At 52.7% G+C, this 9,120-nt stretch overlaps 1 long non-coding RNA gene across 1 annotated transcript; it reads left to right on the top strand.

The window, feature by feature from the left end:
* The first annotated feature begins 568 nt into the window (after positions 1-568).
* On the top strand, positions 569-8,494 carry LOC132657382 (uncharacterized). Its single transcript, XR_009595432.1, has 2 exons — positions 569-5,888; positions 6,570-8,494. It is a non-coding gene; the product is annotated as an uncharacterized LOC132657382 (long non-coding RNA).
* Positions 8,495-9,120: the final 626 nt, after the last annotated feature.

Raw genomic sequence — 9,120 nt, 5'->3', positions numbered from 1 at the left:
TGTGAAAATCCATCAGGCTGCACCCTGGCTCGCTGTGTGAGCTACTCTATTTATGTCAAACCTCAGTGAGGACGTACCTTAGAAAAAGGTTCGAAAATTGCACTGAGTGGATCAATGTTGGTGGAATTCATGTGCCTTTGTCTCTTAAAAACAGTTCAATTCTTTCAAAAACGGTTCTTCCATTGTTGCATCAGTATAATTCATCGTGGCAAGCCTTGCTTTCACACTGTACAGACAGCTGTGTCCCGGGCCCCACGCTGGCCCGCCCTTTGTACGGACTCGTCTGTTTAGTGGCGAGGCCAGCCCGGCTCAGCACCTGTGTTCTCGTGGAATCTCTAGCCCCAACCCAGATGCTCTGGCTAACTTTGCATTTCACAGGGAAAAAAAAACTTTGTCTGGTAGACAATGGGGTGAGGCGGAAAGGGTCCAGGACTCGGAGTCAGATCTGTGTGGCGAGCGCCTTTCTGCGGCTGTAGGCAAGTGAGTCACCTCTCTGAGCCTCCGGGTTCTGATCTGAGGACAAGGGCGTGTCCGTGGAGGGTGTGAGCGAGGAATGGGATGGCACACCGGCGGTGCACCGAGCCTCCTCCGCGAGGCGACCCCTCGTTCTTGCTGTTGAAGGACCTGGAACACGTGGGTCGTTGCTGTGTTTTGTTTTTTTTTTCTAATTTCAATATTAATGGATGTTCTATTGCCAAGCATCCAGAAGAAAACAGAAATCGCTGAGCGATAACCACTGAGTCACTGCTTTCCTGTCCATAAACCCTGGGTCCACGGCTTCAGGTGGGTAAGAAAGAGACGTTGATTTCCTGTAGTTCAGCTGGTCATGAACCTGACCCCCCGCAGGCAGGAATTCACTGCCACCCGTTCGGTCCCCTTCTTTCCCCTGGATCAGCAGCCAAATTCTCACCACGGGTGGAGAAGAGAAGGGGAGGAACCGGGGGTCGGGCATCCGGTCTGTAGGTCTTGGCAGCCTTCGACCAGTGTGCTGCCCCTCAGCAGGCCCTGCGAGGCCCCCAGGGCCGGGGAGAGGCCGGGTGGGCCACAGGGCGGACTGAGGCCCATCTCGGGTCCTCTGCACCCCGCTGGAGTCAAAGGGCTCTGAGCAACAGCCTCAGACGCTCTTGGTCCTCAGAACCTTTGGAGGAGAGTCCACACAGCTCCCAGCAGGTTCGGCCCAAGTGATGGGCCAAGCTCAGCATTTGATCTCAGGAACCCCCAGCCCCTCAGCCTCTCTCCATCTCCCCTCCTCCTCCATCCCGCCCCCTCCTTAACCCCAGAGGACCTTCTTTTCTGGAGTGGAGCGGGGAGAGGGGGTGTGGAGTTTATCCATCCTGCCTCCTTATTTCCGCTCTGAAGACTGTTATTTTCAAGCCCAAACCCTGACATGGCTCCTTCTCCACTGCTTTCTCTTCCACACCCCCTCCCCGAGGCAATGAGCACCAAAGAGGCGAACTTTAATTCGGAGATAGTGGGCTGGCGGGGGGCGGGGGGGCACTCAGCAAAGGAGATGCAGGGGCAAAACAGCCCTTGATGTTTAGGAGACACTGTGCACGCACGCGAGCTTGCACGCACGCGTGCCTGTGGGATGCAACTCCATGACCTTGTTTTTCCACTCAACGGCACAGACAGGGACCCGTCCCTGCGCCGTGATGGCGTTTTTATCAGCTCTGCCATTGTCTGGGGTGCGGTCACTTCTCTGCCAGCTCCCAGTGTTGAGAAACGCATGGCACGTCTTCCTTGGCTTATTGGTTTACAGAGCAACAAACTCTGAGTAAGTTGAAAACCTCTCAAGTCAAAAACGCATTTAATACCCCTCTCCCACCAAAGATCGTGGCTTCTCGGGTGGCTCAGTGGCAGAGAACCCACCTGCCGATGCAGGAGACACGGGTTTGATACCTGGGTCGGGAAGAGCCCCTGGAAAAGGAAATGGGAAACCACTCCGGCATGCTCGTCTGGAGAACCCAGTGGACAGAGAAGCCTGGCAGGCCACAGTCCAAGGGGCCACAAAGAGCTGGACAGAACCTAGCGACTAAACGACAGGAAACATCTTGGCTCAGCCCGGCCCACCTCAGACGTGCTCAGAGCCCCTCCGTTAGCCTGCAGTTGGACAAAATCCTCTGACAACAAGCCTATTTCAGAGTGAAGCGTTGGATGCCTCATGTGACTTATTGAACTAACGCTGGACTGAAAGGAGAGGCCAGGGTGACTGTCTAAGTTCGGGATGGCTGTCGGCGCGGCGGCTCTTTACCCTCGTGACCCCCTGGCTGCCCGGGCACCACAGGGGCAGCCTGTGCCCAGCAGAAGGGGAGACCAGATCACGTGTCATGGGCCAGGAAGAAATCCAAATTCCAGACTCAAAGCACAATTTCTGATGAATGAGCGTCACTTTCGCACCATCTTGCAGTGGAGAAATCTTAAGTTAAAACATTGCAAGTAGGCGACTGTTTGACCCTCCAAATGGTCATGCCTGTATATAACGTTGCCACACACCCTCACGGGCATGCCACTCTCAGCTGGGGTTCCAAGACAAGGATCATCACCTCTCTAAGCCTCAGCATCTCGATTCATAAAACATTGGCACTACCTCACAGAATGGTCAGAAGGACCAAACGAGAGAGTACATTAAAGATGTGGGGTGTGTGTGTGTGTGCGTGTGTGTGCGTGTGTGTGTGTGTGTGTGTGTGTAAGGCTCTTTGCAACCCCGTGGACTGCATCCCACCAGGCTGCTAGGTCCCTGGGGTTCTCCAGGCAAGGATACTGGAGTGAGTTGCCATTTCCTCCTCCAGCAGATCTTTCCGACCCAGGGATCTAACCTGGGAGTCCAGGAGTGGCCAGAGGGGTGGGCAGGCTGAAGGTAACTGAGATGAAGTTCAGAACGAGGCCAAGGTGAAAAGCGGGCATCGTGATCTCGTTCAGGTACATTTTGCAACAAGGATGCCCCCCAGATGAGCGGACCGCCCCGTGCCTGCACAGTGGGGGAAAGAATAAAAGCACACCCAACACTGCCTTCGGGTGGATCGGCCAGTGTCTCTCCCCCTCTCCGTGATGACTGAAGCACCCACCCTGTGCGGCCTTCTGCTCGATCCACACTGGTAATAGTGGCAAGACTTTGATGTGCTCCTCATTCGACAGAATGTTGTTTAGTTCAAAGCGAAGAACAGAGGCAATTCTTTGCTTTTAAATTATTAGCTCCCTACGTCTTCTGTAATGATATAGTTTGACTGAAGTGTGCAGTTTATTAACTACATAAAGACGACATTATCAGAGCCGAGAAAGGCCACTGCGAGTTCTGCTTTGCAGCCTAGCAGCAGGGGTTCTGGATGCTTTGATCTCAATCAATGCTAAATGTCTTTGTGAGATAGAGCGCAAGCTGAAATTATCTTTGGCATCGAGGCAGCATCAATTATTCAAGTCCTTTTCCTTATGAATTAAAGTGTTCTTCGACTTCCTACCCCACTTGTGGGTTGGGGGCTTTTTTTTTTCTTTTATTGTTGTTTTTCTAATCAGGAAAGGCCTTTGGAATAAACCTCCAAGCGTTGGCTGATCATACTCCAGCTGACCTTTGAAAATTCACGTCTCCTCCTCCTCCTCCTCCCTAATTGCTCTCCCCACCCTCCGTCGGAGCCCTGGTCCTCTCGGAGCTGACCCGAGGGACTGCAGAGAGAAGGGGGGGCATTGTTTCCATCTGGCGTCGTGCCAGGGTGGTCAGCAGAGGCCAGGGCAGTAGCCCCTTGACAAGAAGTGTTGGTTTGAAATCAGATGAAATGGAGGCATCCCCGGGCTGTGAAAAGCCACCCCGGCTGACCTCAGCAGCTCACTGTGCCTCTCAAGGAAGAGGTCAGCTATCAAACTGCCTTTCTGATCAAGACCAGCTCTTCTGAGCACGCCCACCCTCTAGGACAGCAGGTTTTCCATCTGCAGGCTGGGACCCACAAGTGGGTCATCAAGTCAGTGTAGCAATCGGGTCCAGCAGAACCGCAGAGAAAAGGAAAAAGGCCAGAACGCGTTTGATGTGTTAGGGAGAGTACTGTTCTCTAGACCCTGTTTCAGATCTGAGTACCCCCGGTCACCATTTATCATCAACACCGCCCCTCCTTCACCAGAGAAAGCCTGAGACGTTGGAGGTCACTTATTCGGGGGTGATTCCAGAAAGTCCCGTGAGGCCGTGGGGTAAGTGAGATAAGAACCGAGAAAACCAATGAGCTGTGTGTTGCTGACGAAGCTGCTGGGCCCCTGGGGCTGATCCCCCTGGGGAGGTTCTGAGTTGTCCCACCCAAAATGACGGAAGCTCTTCACTATTTATTTATTTTTAATTGAAGGATAATTACTTTAAAATACTGTGTTGGTTTCTGCCACATATCCACGAGTCAGCCGTCGGTACGCACGTCCCCTCCCGCTTGAACCCCCTCCCTCCCCATCCGCCCTCTAGGTTGTCCCAGAGCACGAGGCTGAGCTCCCTGCCCTATACAGACACTTCCCCCAGATGAGGGAACTTTAAACCAGTCTAGGAACCACAGCCGGATCGCTGCACACCCACTGAATTCTCAGTGTGGCACTTGGTACTGCGGGCCGTCAGGCGTACTGATGACCCGGAGGGAAGACAAAGCCAAGCAAAGCACACCAGCGGAAAAGCATCACACGTGCACCGAGTCACTCAGCCGTGTCCTGCTCTGTGCGACCCCAGGGACTGCAGCCCACCAGGCTCCTCAGTCCATGGGATGCTCCAGGCCAGAATACTGGAGTGGGTTCCCAGGCCCTCCTCCAGGGGATCTTCCTGACCCAGGGATCGAACCTGTGTCTCCACATCTCTCGCCCTGCAGCTGGGTTCTTTACCAGCAGTGCTACCTGGAAGCCCCGGAAAGCGTCAGGCAGCCAGCGAAAGACTGAGTGAGGACGTGGGACCTGCCCCGTGTGGTGGTTAGGGCCGCAGTACTCAGGTGTTCGGTCATTATTCCAAATCTTTTCTAAAGTCTAAACTTCATTCTAAATGTTTCTGTGAAGACAGCTGAGTAGTAAATGAACATATAAGTGAGTGGTGTTTTTTAAAAATATACTTTTAAATTGTAATACCACAGTAGGTGAGACGGGGGCTCACATATTCTGCTGAAGGCATATTCCTTCCTGGAAGTCAAGTGACCAACAGGTATCAAAAGCATTCAGATTTTTCCTCTCATTTGGCAAGCAATACTTCTAGGAATTTTTTGTGTGTGGTAAGAAACACCTGTAAAAGTGAGAAATTAGAAATACCCCAAATATCCAACTAAGTGGGATTAGTTCAATAAATATGTTATGTCCTTACAATTGAACACGATCTAATTATTTTAAATGATGTTGAGATTAATATTGTTGAGAACAAACAATATTTATTGTTCATGACAAATTAAGTGAAAAGAGCAAGTATTAAGCTGGGCGAAAGGTATATGGGAATTCCCTATACTACTTTCCAGCATTTCTGTAAATCTAAAACTATTTTCACATGTAAAAGTTTGTCTAAATATCTTAAAAAGCAGATATTTACAGTACTGTCTTATTTGAATCTGACATACACTCATGAAAGCGTATATCTGAAGGTGATCACGTGGGTGTTCTTTATGGTAAGATTGGGGGCTTTTATTTCCTTCCTTTTACTTACCTGAATTTTCTATGTTTTCTGCGATAAACATGTAGTACTTCTGTAGCGCTTTTATTTTCGAAAACATTTTTAGAGACGTTTAAAAATGTGGGTCATTTAAAAATCTTTTAATTGAATTTGTTACATTATTGCTTTGGCTTCGAGGCACGTGGGGTGTTAACACCCTGACCAGGAGTCAAGCCTGCAACCCTGCGTTGGAAGACAAAGCCTTGAGCGCTGGACCACCAGGGAAGCCCTGCACTGAATAAGAAAGGTGAGTAAAACTGATCTTAAATTCCTCCTAAATGTTCTTTAAAGGGAGTTCATCAAAGAGGGTAGAGGGAAACAGTAACAAGATGGTTTCACGTTTTACTTCGGCCTTTATCCCAGGTCTAAAATAATATATCCTTAACATGCGGAAACTAACATGGCTGAAGTGGATAAAAGGCGTCGTCATCACACGTCAGCTTGCTTCTCAGGGACCATGGCCGGGTGGTGGGCCCTGGAGCAGCACTGAGGCCTCGCGGGCCCCTGCGGCTGTTTCTGCAGCCCCTCTTCTGCTCAGCGTGGCTTTGCCCCTGACCACCAGCACCTGTGATGCCCTTGACGGGCTCCTCTCAGGTCCTGGTGCTGCTTCGCCCGAATGTGCAGGAAGGGAGAGGCAGGTGGGCAGACTGTAGTGAAGGGGTTGAAAGTGTGCCTAGGCGCAACACACACGCCAGATTCACGCCAGACTCCCCTGCGGGCAGAGGCCGTGTCCCGAGAGCACACTCTGGCGGGCTTCTTTCTTCCCCCCGCCCGGCCTCCCCATCCCTGACCAGGCCCTCCCGGAGCGCTCCCGTCAGGTATCACCTGCCCACACATCTTCATCTCAGGGTCTGCTTTTAGGAGACGCAGCATTGTTGTTGCTGTTGACGCTCCAGCTCATCTCCTCCCTTTTTTCCTCTGTTCACAGCACATGCTGTGCGGCTGAGACACACTGCATTTTTACAGAAGACGTGGCTCTGATTTCCCCAGAAGCCAGCGCTGAGACAGCCTTGATTGGTCACGCGATTCACGGCATCTATGGGATTAAAGCAATGAATTTGAGCAAACTCTGCGAGATAGTGAAGGACAGGGAAGCCTGGCGTGCTGCAGTCCATGGGGTCACAGAGTCAGGCACGCTGAGCGACAGCAATAACCCGTCACACAGTGTGAGTCAGGTGGGTGAAGAGAAAGGAGAAAGAAAATGCTGTTTATGACTGTACAGAAGTAATAATACCAGGGAATTTCAACTATGTCTTGGGGAAAAGAAGAAAGGGTTGAAAGTCACCAGAAATGTGACTTAGAGGCCGGATACGTAGAGTCAGCCTCCAGGACCAAAGGATACATTTTTGTTTTGTTTAATTTTATTCTTAGCTGGAGAATAATCGCTTTCCAATACCGAGATGGTTTTTGCACACATCGCCATGAGTCAGCCTAGGCACACACGTGTCCCCCGCTCCTAAGCCTCCCCCCCCCTCCCTCCCCACCCCACTCTCGAGGTCGGCACAGCGCTGCAGCTGGGGGCTCCTGTGTCAGACAACAAACCCCCCCAGCTTTCTGCTTTCCACGTGCCAATGTGTGTGTTTCAGGCTACTGTCTCAGATCACCCCACCGTCTTTCTCCCCCACCGTCGGACACACAGACACAGAAGTAAGTGGTGGGGCTGAGGCATTTGCCCGAGAAGACATCAGCTCACAGCCGCCCCCACACCGCCAGCCTGCACCCGTGGTCTCCAGCCAGCCCCCCACGCTCCTCCTCACTCACTCCCCCCACCCCAGGCTCTGCTCCTGAACCCCGCTCCTGTCTCCCTCCACCCTGCCTGCCAACCTGCTCTCGAACACCGGGTCTTTGGCACCCCCTGTCGTGTCTGAGGATGCCCACGAGGGCTGCCTGGGCCTTCCAGCTCCTCCGCTAATGCCCCTCGGGACTCTTCGGACTCAGCGTAGTGCGTAATCTCCCCCACCCGCCTCCTCCTCTTGGTCCCCTGGCCCATCGGAGGGCAGCTGCACCCTCTGATGCACTGGGCTCCCCGTCTCAGCCGCCTTCACCCCCAGCCTCTTCTGGCCCCTTTCGACGTGCCCAGGCCCGTCTGACCTCTGGCTGTTCTGTCCCTTCGAGCCCCCTGCTGTCAGCCTCCTGCGGTCCCTTTACCTCTCGAGCCCTGTGGAGGTCTCACAAGCTCGCTGTGGCTCCATCATCCCAAACTCTGCCCCAGACAGATTCTTCCAAAGTGTGACTCTGATCAGACGCACTCAGGCTCCATGACCCCCTGTCGCCCATCGAGTTAAGCCTGTCCTCTTGAGCGCAGCTCTGGGGTCAGCCTGCATCGCAGCATCACCTCCTCCTGGCCCTTTAGTGAACCTTAAGCTGCTAAGTGACTTCAGTCGTGTCCGACTCTGTGCGACCCCATAGACTGCAGCCCACCAGGCTTCTCCGTCCATGGGATTTTCCAGGCAAGAACACTGGAGTGGGTTGCCGTTTCCTTCTCCAATGCATGAAAGTGAAAAGTGAGAGTGAAGTCGCTCAGTCGTGTCCGACTCTTAGCGACCCCATGGACTGCAGCCCACCGGGCTCCTCCGTCCCTGGGATTTTCCAGGCAAGAGTACTGCAGTGGGGTGCCATCGCCTTCTCCTTAGTGAACCTTGGTCCCCCTCTACCCTGCAGCCACCCGTTTGTCCCTGTGGTCCTTCCAACGGGAATGCTCTCCTCCCCTTCCTCCCATCAACTGAGGCTCAACCTAGACTCACCTGTGAAACGCTGACAGCACCCGTGAAGTGATTCCCCCTTCTCTGAAGTCTCTAGGCAATTGATCACATGCTGCTTTGCATCATTTTAAAAAATCTTTATTGGAGTAGAGTTGCTTTACAAAGTCATGTTCGTTTCTGCCGTACAGCAAAGTACATCGGCCATACACATATCCTCTCTTTTCTTGGATTTCCTTCCCACTGAGGTCACCACAGTGCTGAGGAGAGTCCCCTATGCTATACAGCAGGCTCTCACTAGCTATCTGATCTATACGCAGCAGCGTACACCATTTTAACGCAGATTTTAGTGCCCTGGGCCTTCCCTGGTGGGGTAGACTGTGAAGAATCTGCCAGCAATGCAGGAGACCCAGGTTCGAACCCTGGGTCGGGAAGATCCCTGGAGAAGGGAATGGCAACCCACTCCAGCATCTTGCCTGGGAAATCCTGTGGACAGAGGAGCCTGGTGGGCTACGGTCCGTGGGGTCGCAGAGTCGGACACGACTGAGCAGCTAACACTTTCACCATCTAGTGCCCTGACTGCCCAGCAAGTCCTTAAGGGTTTAAGCCACGTGACTCATTCTGGCATCTTCCTGCGCCAACCACACAGCAAGTCCTCAGGACGGCTGTTCAGCGAACACTTAAATTACTCAGGTTGATAGGACTAGCTGAGCCAGGCCACATCTGGAGATAAACCACACTCTTCCTTGGCTCTGCCGCTAAACACACACAAAGCTTCTC

The sequence above is a fragment of the Ovis aries genome, chromosome 11 (assembly GCF_016772045.2).
Source record: "Ovis aries strain OAR_USU_Benz2616 breed Rambouillet chromosome 11, ARS-UI_Ramb_v3.0, whole genome shotgun sequence".
Lineage (NCBI taxonomy): Eukaryota > Metazoa > Chordata > Mammalia > Artiodactyla > Bovidae > Ovis > Ovis aries.
Note: the sequence above shows the minus strand (reverse complement) of the source record. Positions and strands in the feature narration are given on the sequence as shown.